Source organism: Cebus imitator, unplaced genomic scaffold (genome assembly GCF_001604975.1).
Source record: "Cebus imitator isolate Cc_AM_T3 unplaced genomic scaffold, Cebus_imitator-1.0 Scaffold340, whole genome shotgun sequence".
In the NCBI taxonomy this organism is placed as follows: Eukaryota; Metazoa; Chordata; class Mammalia; order Primates; family Cebidae; genus Cebus; species Cebus imitator.
The window spans coordinates 1,194,740-1,207,793 of NW_016107655.1; the positions used below are offsets into that span (position 1 = coordinate 1,194,740).

The 13,054-nt window shown below is 42.0% G+C and overlaps 1 protein-coding gene across 2 annotated transcripts in view; it reads left to right on the top strand.

Annotated features, from left to right (window-relative positions):
• Positions 1-1,025: 1,025 nt before the first annotated feature.
• TMEM108 (transmembrane protein 108) overlaps positions 1,026-13,054 on the top strand; it is a 367,717-nt gene continuing 355,688 nt past the window's right edge. Inside the window, exons 1-2 of one of the 2 annotated variants that reach the window (XM_017505705.2) lie at positions 1,026-1,143; positions 8,240-8,358. The gene's annotated coding sequence lies outside the window, so the exon portion shown is untranslated. The remainder of the gene's footprint in view (positions 1,144-8,239; positions 8,359-13,054) is intronic. The other variant, XM_017505706.2, reaches the window with a different exon arrangement.

The following is a 13,054-nucleotide window of genomic DNA, read 5'->3' on the forward strand; positions in this document are numbered from 1 at the left end:
AGCTGGCCAGTCCAAAAACACTGAGTCTTTAGGTCAAATTTGAGAGATGACAGGGCCAGTGGGAGTCCTAACTTCTTGACTCTGGAATTACAGACAGAAGAATATTTGGACAGTTTTTAAGATCCCCAAGGAAGGTTATTTTACAACCTCTCCAGCTTATGCCTAAATTTGTGCTGCGACCGTTAACTCCCCACGTTTTCCCACATGCTTCTTTCTGAGCTTGCCTGTGTAGTTCTACAACAGATTGTTACGTTTTGAGAAGCAGAGACCACTTATACCACTTCTCTGGCCAAGAGTCTGGCACCGCGCCACTCAGACACACATGCCCAACCCTTTAGATTAATGTAGACACAGTGTCCTCTTCCATAGCCATTCCGTCTCCGCTTCTGGTTCCACACTCCAGTCACTAAGTTGGCATCATTGCTGCTCCATAGTCCAAGAGTGGGTAATATGGGGATTAAACACACCGTCCCTCAGCTGGTACCCAAACTGTAAGCGTACCAGGACACTCCATGTAGGCAGTCAAAGGAACGCCTCCCATCACTGGAAGGACAAGAAAGGTCATGAAACTTTCAAATAACGTGGAGCTGGGGCTACAGTCATCACTTTCAGACAGATGCAATTCAAAGCGTGAACCTCCGACCAGGAGTGTCGTTATCGCCACCTGGGGGCTTATTAGAAATGCAGGGTGTCAGGTCCTCACCCCAGACTTTCTGGATCAGAATCTGCATTTTCACAAGATAGTCAAGTGATTCTTTTTTATATTAGAATTTGAGAAGGCAGTTGATCTGGTAATTGATCAACTGAGTGCTACTCAGCCCCGAAAACAGAGACTCAACCCTTCATGCCCGCCTCGCACCGGCTGTGCCAGGTAGCAACCGAAGCCCCAGGGACATCGGAGCAGACGCTGCCGAGGGCAATTTGGTGATTGGCTGGCCTGACCACGTGACCGGCGATGGGCCTTCCGTGCGACCGGATTGGCTGTCGCAGACGCTGACGGACAAGGCCGGGGCGGGCCAGAGCCCGGTCGGGGGGGCGCGCGCGGGGGCCGGAGGGGCGAAGGCGCGAGTGCGCGAGAGCGCGTGCGCGAGCGGTGGGGCTTTCTCCTGAGCCGTCGGAGGGAGCCGGAGCGCTTCTCCCGAGGTAAGCGACGCTGCGGGGCAGCCCCCGTCCCTCCCATGCTGGGTCCCGGCTGGCGGGTTAGGCAGGGCTGGGCGGGGCACGGGGAGGTGTGGGGTCAGCTTGCCCCAGGAGCCCAGCTTCGGGGAGGATGCAGTCCCGGTTGCCTTGGTTTCCCTTTTCCTATCCTCTCAGGCACCTTCCCATCCTCCCCACTGCGGTGACGGGTCTGCCCGCGGGGAGTTGCCCACCTGGCAGCCCTGCCTCCGCCTTTGTTTCCCGCCCGGAGGGATGCTGGCATGAGCCCCCTCCCCAGGTGGAGGGTGCGGGTGGTGGGGCGCGGGCGTCAGGGGCGCTGAACCTGGGCTGGGGCCGAGGAGGAGGTGGCTTTAATGCAGGGGGACCTGTCACATGGGAGAACGAAGAAAAAGGAATGTAGTGTCACTTTGGCCAGCCCGTGGAACTCGAACTAATCCGGCGGCCGCGAGCGAAGCTGAATTCCTAGCGCAGCTGTGCGAAGAGCCCTTCTGCCCAGGTGCGGGCGGCCTCGCCGGGGACGAAGCCCCCGTGCTGCCCGGGAGCTTGCTCTGCCCGCTGGACCTGCCGGCTTTCACCCCAGAGTTTCACCGAAATTGAACGCTTTGAGCCTGCTGGAGGAATCCAGAGATTCGTTCAGAGGCTTTTTTTTTTTTTTTGCAGTTGGGCACCGGTGGAGCCGGTCTAAATGAGAGGCTACAAAACGGGATTTCAGATACAGCGTAACTGATGACTGGTAAATGATGAGGAGGGAAATGCCTGCAGTGAACTGCAGACCAGACCATCACACTAAGATTCTTCCTCAAGAAGATAACGTTTTTTTCGGAGGAGGGGTTGTAGTTTCTGTAATCAGGTTTTTCTGGGGCTACGCAGGAGGGTAATTATTTTCAGCATGTTACTGGGTTGTAGGGAGAGGGAAGGCAGGGTCTAAACTAAACCTACTCAGACCTCCTTAATTATTTGAAAAGTGTGTGCTTGATTAAGACCATTTGGCTGCCAAAAAGAGGTTTGTGTGGGCATCAGGGGAGAGGGATTGTTGCCTTTAAACCATACTTTAAAAAGGGGAAGGTGTGTTCAGGAACTTAAGAGCAGGTTAAGCTGTGCAAGGTATTCCCTGCCTCTCCTCCATTTCCCCAGACAGCTCGTAGGCAAACACAAAAAGTCCCTTCAATTTTCCACTGGTTAACTAACTTCTTGATTTGTTGGGTATACCTGGTAATCTGCTCAGTAAGAAATGGTTTAAGCAACTCATTATGAAGATTTTACTGTGTTCTGGAGTTTCCACATAATTCATTCAAAACTCTTTCTGGTATGAGACAGGGTCTCTCTGCCTTGTTCCTTGGAGACATCCTGATACCTTCAAAGCCTGTTGTAACTCCTGTACAACACCATGTTTCTTTAGGAAACTACCTGATTTCAAACCTCTAAAACACACCCCGTGCCTGTGAAATGCCTACACTTGCTAAGAAATTACTAGGCAAGGTAATTTTTTAAAGAGGGAACACCTAAATTTGTTAGGGGGATCAAATTCAGGTTTATCGGCCACAGCAAATCAACTTTTGTTGGTTTTCTGAGATGAATGAAAGAAGTTGCTGCAAAGGTCATTCGGAATATCACAAATGACCGTAGTAAAGTGAAATATACGTTGTCACCTGATAGACTGTCACACAAACCAAATTTAAAACTTTATCACAGTTTTTTGTTGTTGTTGTTGTTGTTTTTTGTTTTTTTGAGACAATCTCACTCTGTTGCCCAGGCTTGAGTGCAGTGGTGCAATCTTGGCTCACTGCAACCTCCACCTATCAGATTGAAGCGATTCTCCTGCCTCAGCCTCCTGAATAGCTGGGACTACAGGCGTGTGCCACTATGCCTGGGTAATTTTTGCATTTTTCAGTAGAGACAGGGTTTCACCATATTGGCCAGGCTGGTCATGAACTCTTGACCTTGTGATCCGTCCGACTCGGCCTCCCAAATGCTGAGTTTACAGGTGTGAGCCACCGCGCTAGCCCAGATTTTACACACACACACACACACACACGGGCATGGAGGAGAGGGGAGAAAAGAATTCTGAGAGTGAGGTAGGTGGCATAGTTTGAAAGGGTATACACTTTTATTTTCAGAGGAAAGAAACTCATCTTTGTTCTGTAAACTACACAAAGGGTATGCAATGTTTGGCCTGTGGAAGGGAGGCAGGGATTTTGAAAAGGTTGGGAAACACTGATTCAGTTATGCAAGGGACAACAAAAAGATTGACAGGCTTAGTCCATCTAGCAACGTACTTCAGTGACCTATAGAACAAGGTTTTATTCTCTGATTAAATAAAAGCCCACTAGTGTTGCTTTCAAAGCAACAACAAAATCATTTCCTTTCTGTTGTTTCTGTCCCCTGGGTCAGGGATGGGGAGGATAGAGTGAATGAGAGAGATTAGAGTCCGACCTGCATGCCTAAGCAGTACTGTCCTTTGAGGAGGATCTGTGTCACATTGTGTAAGTATAAGAGCCTTCATATTGAGAAGGATCTGAGCACCTTAGGACACATACTGTAAGATACAGCTGGATAACAGTGCCACAGGTGGGGGCACTGGGTGAGATCATCTGATAGGAGAGCTAGGAAATGTTCTAATCAGTGAGGCTCTGCTGCCTGCTTTTGGATTCTTAAGGAGGCATTTCCAGGCAGAGCTGCCTAGTATTGGCTAGCATGGCTTGGCTTTATATCGCTTCCAGAGGACCTGTCATTCACACGATGAAGGCTCCTGTGGTAGTTACATGTCCCAGGTTGTAAGCATCAGTTATGCTTATAATGTGCTTGAGAAAAGAAGGGCTCACAAAGACCTAAATCTAGGCTGCAATTCCTTCAGGTTCTTGGCTCATGTTACCCACTAGACTCCCAGAAAACAAGCTGTAACCTCCTTACCAGTAGATGGCACTGCTGCCTCTGGGAATTCCTGGAGGAGCTGAACTACGGAGCTGGAAAACCAGCAGTATGCAGCCTCTAGTCAGAAGATTTTGAAAGACGACGTCAGCCCTCAAAATTTCAAAGAAAATAGTTGTGAAAGACATAAGTGTTTACATAAGGTAGGAACAATGTGTATCGTGGGGATTGAGGAATGGATGTGATTACATTGAGGGTGCATGTGTGTTTCTGAAGACAGAAGGCAGAAAGTAAACTGACAAGCATCATAGTATAGGCTTTAAAAGCACTTGCCATACATATTGTTGGCTAATTAAACATAACCATGACTTGATCACAATTTCCAGCAACTTCATCGTTTGTAATTATTTGCATGTAAAGCTAGTTTATACACTGTGGAAATGTGCATGTGACTTTTAAACCTGAACAGTAGCTGGTAAGTACCTGCTCTGAAGATGGCAGCGAGAGTATTAGTAAAAATAGTGCTGATAAAGTAGTCACTATATTTCAGGGCTGTCCACAGAAAACAGGTCAAAGTAATGCTGAATTAGTTTCTTCTAAAACTTGAAAATTTCTGACAAGTGTTTTTAGATTTTCTTAGTTAATGCTGATCTTTCAATATGATGTTAGTAACACCAAACTTGTGCTTTGGTATTAGTGATATCGTTAGTTAGGGTTAATTCATCCATCCACCTCTTTTGAAATAACTATTCTTTGTTCTTTAGCTGTTATTTACTATTCGTTGAGTTGGGAAGATTATAGTGTATAATGAGGGCCCCAGCTTTGACCCTGCCCAAGGTATAGAATGCTGCCTCTAGGTGCCATTACCCCAGTCACTAGCTTTGTGTAGTTCCCATCCTATGGCTTAGCTTATTTGTGGTTTCTTTCTATCTCTGCAAGTGAACTGATGAGCTTGTCTTTACTACCAATGATGAATACTAAAATCCTCTTTGTGCTAGATAGCAGTAGGCCCAACAGTCCATTAATGCCATCTCATTATGTGACTAAAAATAAATCTATTCACCTTTCTGAACCTTACTTTCTCACCTGCCCACTGAGATTGATGAGATGGTGGATGTCTCTTAAAATCTCTTCCAGGTCTAAAGTTCTATGGTTAGGTGATTCTGATAAGGTATTTTTGAAGACTCCAAAAATTATTTAGACAATATTTTCATATTGTGAGCTTAAGGCAAAAAGAAGTCTTGTTAAAGTTTCCTCCTAGAGAAATGGTTGTGCATTATTTTAGGATCCTAACAGTTCAGAGTAGGAAGAAACCCTTGAAGACGATTTAACTTATCCTTCCCAATTCGTAGATAGTTCCATTCAGAGTTGAGTGACTTGACTAAAGTAACAGAGCCAGTTAGTGGCAGTGCACTAGTTAAAGGACTGGGATGCAAGCTCAGGACTCAGTATAGTTTTCCTTTCTCCAATGCTGCTTTATTTCATCTGCCATCAGGCCAAAGAATATGCTGTGTCTACAGGGCTGGGGCCAAGAAAATTTTCTGAGTAATTCCTTAATGTAGGGCTTTAAAGCAACAGCATGAATAGCTATGAGTTTTGGCAGAAGTTCAAGGTCAGGCTTCTCTTTGCAGCTCATTCTTTTCTTCACTGATTGATTGCGAGCAGGATTCTTTACTATGCATCTTGAGGCTTTTAAAACTTTTCTGTTTATGCTGTTTCTTGTAAGAAAAAACTTTCATCGTCCTAGAAGAGTCATTCCCCAATTAGTTGTTCTTATGTTGGGTCCCTGGACTCCCCAGGATCTCTGTGGATAGGATAATCTTTCATATAATTCACTTCCTTTGTAATCTTATGTATTTTATCTTATACATTTCACACATTCTGAGAAGGGGGTTCTTTGGCTTCAGCAGACTACAAAAGAGATCTGTGGCGCGCACACACACACACAAAATAGGGTAAGAATTTTGAATTCTTGTCTGAGGAGCTAAAAGACATTAGGGTGGAAGAGTCTTGGGGGCAAGGTATGGGGTAAATTTACTGAAGTTGGTAGGAACATTTTTACTTTGTAAAAAATTGCTCACTAAATGGAGATGCTAATAATAGCCTTTTTAAAATTAATAATGGATATGTGAGTATTGATTTCCATTCTCATTTCTTCCCCAATAAGTACTCTTTTCTAATTTTACCAAAACATTTTTAAATTCATGTTGCTTTGTTGGCGATGACATGCATCCTAAGAGTCTCCCTTCTCCCCCAGTCTGACTTGATTTCTAGATGTTCATTTACTTTCAAATTCGTGACTTGGAGTTTTTTACTTTCAAGGTACTACACCTCATGTTCAACTCTAGGCTCCTGGAATCCACCATGATCTCAGAGATACAAAATAATTTACATGCTAGGAATTTTAGAAAATCCTTATGTTCCTTTATTTGTACCCGGGGTTTACTACAGAAATTGCTGCTCATTGTTGGCTAATTATTATTCTTTTTTATTTGCAATCCCAAATTCTCTCTTTTCCTAATGGTTTCCAAGTAGGAGTGACTGGGAGTTTGTGTATATTGGAAATAAAAATCCCTGTTTAAAAAAATGCAAAATTTTTAAAGTCGGAAGAATATTTGATTGAAAATCTCTTGTACTGTGTCCTGTGACACTTTGCCTACTTTTGGTACTATGGTGACCCATGTTGGTGAATTTACATGCTGTCACCTTTTTGACTCTGTACCTTTTTGGCCAAAGTAATATCCTTGCTTTAGTAGAAGAATAAAAATTACCTTTTCTTCTTTAGATGATTATAATTGGGTTTATGTAATAACCTAATTTATTATGTAATGTCAAATATCTGCATTCTAATCAAGCACATTGCTGAGTTATTGTGAGATTTGGGGGGCATGATTGACTTCTCTGAGCTTGTTTCCTTGTTTGGAAAATAAGGGGAGAAAGTAGTGACTACTTAAATTGTTTCCTGTTCCAAAATCCTGTGACTCTAAGAAATTGTACCTGGTACCCAGACTACACATATCCTAAAAATACTGCCTAATTTGGAGTTTATTTATAATCAGTTAGTGCCAGAATAATCTTTGTATCTGCAAATCACTTTATGGTTTTCAAAAATATTCTCTAATCCTTTATCTATTTTCTACTCAAAATGCCAAAGGATAGCAGCATCAGTATTATGTGGGAGCTGGTTAGAAGTGCAGACTCTCTGGCCATGACCTACCAAATCCAAACCTGCATTTTATCAAGATGCCTAGAGGATGCACATGCACCTTAAAGTCCAAGAAGTTGGTGGCTTGTGCCTGTAAAATTGGTGCTTTGGGAGGCTGAGGCAGGAGGATTGCTTGAGGTCAGGGGTCTGAGACCACCCTGGACAACATAGTAAGACTCCATCCCTACATAAATTTAAGAAAAAATGAGCTGGGCATGGTGGCACATGTATATGTCCCTAACTACTCAGGAGGCTGAGGTAGGAGGATCACTTGAGCTGAGGAGTTTTAAATCTGCAGTGAGCTGTAATCACACAGTGTATTCTAACCCGAGCATGAGAGTGAGACCGAAGTGCTGCTTTGTTTCATTTTGAGTCTTACATTGGCCCTATAAGAGAGGAAAGGTGTTCTACAGTTGAGAAAACTGAAACTCAGAGTAGTTAAGTAACTAAGTCAAAGTTACTGTGCTAGGGTCTCATTCAGAATCCTCTACTCTAAGCTTAATGCTGTCTTCATGATTGGGCTGGAGTCACTTTGGTACAATAGGGTCTGGTCACTGCCCTGCAGCCCATTAGGTTAAATGTGACTGTGTAATTGAGTTTTAGCCAACCAAAAGAATGTGGTGGAAGTGGAAAAGTATTGCGATCCACTTCTAGGAAAAAAAAGCTCAGAGAATGTTCATGCAAGCTTCTCCATACTGTTTTCTATTCTTAGCTGACTGAAATGGAGAGGGCCCACAGGGCAACCTTGGAAATGATGTTTTAAACATGGCAGAACTTTTGGCATCCTGGGTACCTGGATCACTATATTAGGTCCACCCCACTGACATGTTCCCCTGTCCAGTATGCATACATGAAACAAATAAACTTTTATTGAGCTTGAGCTATTATACATGTTTGGGTTTACGTGGTAAGCACATAGTCTACTCATATTCACTTCAGCAGTGGCTTAGGACTTGAAGTTGTGGATCCTTTGGCCTAATGCATTTTTTTCATTTTCATCTTTGCCAGCTGGTGATAGATTGGTGGTCATCCAACATGCAGAAATGAATGAGCAGTGAAATGCAGCAGAGCTGATGGGTCATGAGGATGTAAGTGCGTTTGAAGGCTTCCACACCCTCTACTCCAGGGTAAGGCAAAGGCATTCTCTGCCATTGTTTTTCTTGCTTTTCCAATACATAGAGGCTCTTGTCTCATCTGTGTCTTGGGGTCAGTGCAATGTGATGCCCTGTCTGAAAAGCTTCTAAAGCCTTTCTGGATTCAACTCATAGATATTACGCAAATCAGCAATTATGAAGAGAAAACCATGACCAAGGTAATGGGATGGAATTTGTGTATGGAAATATTTCAAAATAGGAAATTTTAATGAGTTTATATAGTGTGTGATTTATATGGAAGGAGCTCTGTAGAGAAGGGAACTGGACTTGATTATCATTTTCTTATGGCCATTTCATATGTTAACTCCAGTAGCTCTTATTTCCCTCACCTACAGTCTTCCTTCTTCCTTGATTACTTTGCTTAACTTTTCCTTCATTAATCACTTTTTAAAGGTTTGGTGGATAATAGCACTAGCAAAGCACATGGTTTTGCCCATTTTATTTTATCTAGCATTACTGGAAGTCACATGCCCATTCATGCCTCATCTATTTGCAGCCCCTAGTACAATGCGTGTGGGCACTGGGAACATTATAACCAAAGCTGGCTTTGAATTTTCACTGGTGCTGCAGATTTTTGAGACCAGAAGGAGAAATTCAGTTTGGTGTGGAAAGGACATCACATGCTTTTTGAGCTCTCCAACTTCTAGAGCTTAAACTAAAACCAGACTCCTTGAAGAGAAAATAATGATTCATATAAATCTAAGAAAAGCTGAGGATGGTTAGGAATGAGGTATAGGAGGTTAAAGAAACATACTCAGCTGAAAACTAAACGGCTATTTTAAGCAGCTTGGCTCAGTACTGCTGAACATTTGCTAAATAATGCTCCATTATCTAGGCTCAGACAGAGGGCACCCAGAAAAGGCTGATATCCTTAGGTGCCTCATGTGATTCAGTAATGAGTATAATTTACTGAACAAAATAGACAATTAGAAGAGGAGACCTCTGGAGATTCCAATAAATGTTCATCATCATTACTCTAAAGTGATGGACATGCTTGGGGATAAAGCAAAGAAAGGGCAGCTGCAAAGTACATCAGAGGAAGAGTTCAGGTGAGCAGCCAGATGCAGACTATAGCTCAGCACCTGGAGGTTGCTAAGGAAAGGAGTTGGGCTTTGTTAGGTTTTCTCATTAAAAGAAAGGAGCTGGGCTTTGCTAACTTTGTTCGGTTTCTTCCATGTCTCCTGTATATCCTCTATTTTAAAAGTAAAAAGTATAGCATGTCAGAAATAGCACTTGGGTGGCATGTTTCTGTGTAAATACTGTACAAGGACTACATTGTAAAGGGAGCCATTCTTTATTTATTAGGGGCCAAATAATGTAATGCTAGAGATGCCAGTGGACCAGAGTTAGTTTCTCAACCGTGTGCTATTGACACTTTGAGCCAGGCAATTCTCATGTGGATTGTCCTGTGCAATTTAGGATGTTCAGCAGTGTCTTTGAACTCTACCCATGAAATGCCAGTATCTCCCTCCATGATTCTGACCATCAAAAATGTCTCCAGACATTGCCAAATGTCCCCTGGAGAGCAGAATTGCCCCTGGTTGAGAAACACTGCTGAAGGAATATAGTGATTTAATCTTGCTCTGAATTTTTCTGGTATCATTTTTTAATCATTTAACTTCATTTTGCTTCAGTTTCCCTATCTGCAAAATATACACACATAAATAGCTAAATGGTTAATGTACATAGTGCTGTGTGACTACTGGAGGCACTGTCGGATCTAAGAAACAATACTTGTCTCCCCAAATTTCTAGGACCCAAGGGTAATTCTTAATTCTTGTGATGGCACTACCTGAGGAACTGTGGGAGTTTGAAGAAGGATGAAGGTCTGTGGTATGGGAAATAATGAACAGTGCTGGATTCTGAGTTTATTCAAAGGCTTCGTGTTCTGGTTCATTGTGATAATATATTTGGGATAAAGACTTTCCTTTGCAAAGTTACAAAAGGAAAGAGTGGATGAGGCAGAAAGGCTGTTCAAAAGAGCAGTCAAGGAAATTGCATTTGACAAGGTGATCTTCTAATGTTAAAGTGACTCATATATAGAGCAAAGGACATAAAGAAATAGCCTTCAAAGGAAAACTATCCTCCCATATGACTGCTGGTCCAGATCAGTTTTTGTAGGCAGTGCAATAAAGACCAGAGAATGTTTGGAGTAATTGGTGTTTATTCTAGAAACTCTTACATTTCTATTTCTTCTCTTCTTTAGGAATATCGAAAGGGGTTATCTTTAATATGTGCCCTTTGAGTTATAAATATAAATAAAATGTTTTAATATGACATGTTCTTTTGATACTTCTAGTACTTCTGTGTTGGAATGGTCAAACAGGCCACTCTGACCTGAAGTAATCTACATTATTTTAATAGAAAGGCTCAGTTTAACTCTAAAACAAGGGTAGTGCATGCATTAGATGTAAACTGTCCTGACAGGTTTGCGTTCCCCCTTGCCATGTTTCTGGTCTCTGTGATTATTAGACTTGCTTACAAAGTTGACAACAAATGCATTCTATCTTGGATCTACTATGTAGAAAAGCCATCATGGATAGTTTGCCTTGCTTATTTGCATTCTTCATACATTTTTAGTCCTAGATATTAAGCAAAACTTACAAGACTGTTTAAGAAAGATTCCATGTACCTTGAAGAAAGAGGCACATTGGTGTAGAAGAGAGGTGAAAAGTGAAAGAAGCTCCACTTTGGTAGGAGTAGCTGGTGTTTGAATGTTCAAGTTTTTATTCCAGTACTACTCAAAATGTGGGCTCTGAACCAGCAACATGAGAATCATTTATACTTGTTAGAAATGTACAGACCTATTAAATCAGAATTTCTGGGAGTGGGTGTAATAACCTGTGTTTTAACAAGATGCCCAGTGATCCTGGTGGATGCTAAGATTTGAGAAGCATTGTTCTATTTGTGGTTTCTGATGTAGTGACTTCTTACAAATGGTGTCTGTGTGTGTGTTTGGTTGGGAGGGCACAGAGAAAGTATTTTTCAAGATGGTCAAAACATATATAAGATTTTCTTATGATAACCTCTTGGATTACTTTCTCAAAGGATGCCTTAAGCCTTTTCCTGCATTGTCTAATACAGTAGCCACTAGCCATATGTGGCTTTTATTTAAATTAATTAAAATTAAATTGAAATTCAGTTCTTCATTGCACTGGCTACATTTCAAGTGCTCTGTAGCCACACATGGTTAGTGCCTACCATATTGGACATTGCAGATATGGAGCATGTCTATCATCAGAGAAACCTGTTGGACAGCACTGCTTTAGCTTGTAAAGACCCCCATTTGTCAGAAACTTACATTTAAAGTGACAGTATGCTCTTGTTGTAAAAACACCTCAACTTATTTAAAACAATTGAATTTTGGGCTTCTCCATCCTGGGGAAACTTTCAGTCTGTGAGTATATCTTGCTGTGGCATCTGTCTGCTACAAAAAGTGCCATGGGTCTATCTCTGACATAATCAAATCCATAGCCTCTGAAATATTTGCCCTTTAGTCCAAGGCTGCTGAGCTGTCTCTTTCCATTTGGTCTTTCTATGCCCTGACCCTTTGTGGTAAGGCTTGTTTGTGCAAGATGTCTCTTTTGATACTGCCTAGAGCTTTACAAATAGTCTGGAGAGGTGGCAAGAGAATTTTCACCTCCCCTTCTTCTAATTCCCAGCTTGGCTCACAAAAGTGTTTCATAAGAGGGTATTAATACACAAACATCACTGCTGAGGAGTTATCCCCTGAAGAATTAGTCTCTAAAGCAAATTTTCCAACAGACATATTACAGCATAGATTTAGTAATTAGACCCTTTGGCAACATTGAAGAATTTTCAGTTGATATTATGTATTATTACCAATATTAGTTGCTCAGAAATTATCACAATTAGAACAAGTGAAAAGATGTGGAAATATAGACACACTATTTTTAAAAGATATAATTTAAAGTTACCTGAGCCCAAGATTCTTGTGGATGGGAGAGGGAATGGGAATAAGGCGCTAGTGGCAATAAGCTGGAATTGAGGGGAAGGAGGTGGATAGAGCTTGGACTTGATCCTTGAATAGTCTTGACTCTGCTGTTTTACTTTTTGATGGATGCATTGCTTGTTCGTTTGTTCCCTCCCTCCCCTCTCTCCTTCCCATCCTTTCCTCCCTCCTTCCTTTCCTTCCCTCCCTCTATCTCCCTCTTTCTTTAAAAATACTTTATTCACTTTATTTGAACAGTTTTAAATTCAAGCAAAATTGATAGGAAGATACAGATTTCCCACATATCTCCTACTCTTCTTACTCCCTGGACATGCGTGGCCTCCCTGCATTGACAACATCACCCACCAGAATGGCACGCTTGTTAGAACTGATAAACCTACATTGACACATCATAATCACCCAAAGTTTATAGTTTACTTTAGGGTATATTCTTGATGTAAATTCTTTGGTTTTAGACCAATATATAATCACATAAATTCATCATTATAGTATACAGGTATTTTCACTGCCCTAAAAATCATTCATGTTCTGTCTTTTCTTTTTTTTTTCTCCCCATTTATTTATTTTATTGCATTTTAGGTTTGGGGGTACATGTGAAGAACATGCAAAATTGTTGCATAGGAACACACGTGGCAGTGTGATTTGCTGCCTTCCTCCCCATCACCTACATCTGGCATTTCTCCCCTTGCTATCTCT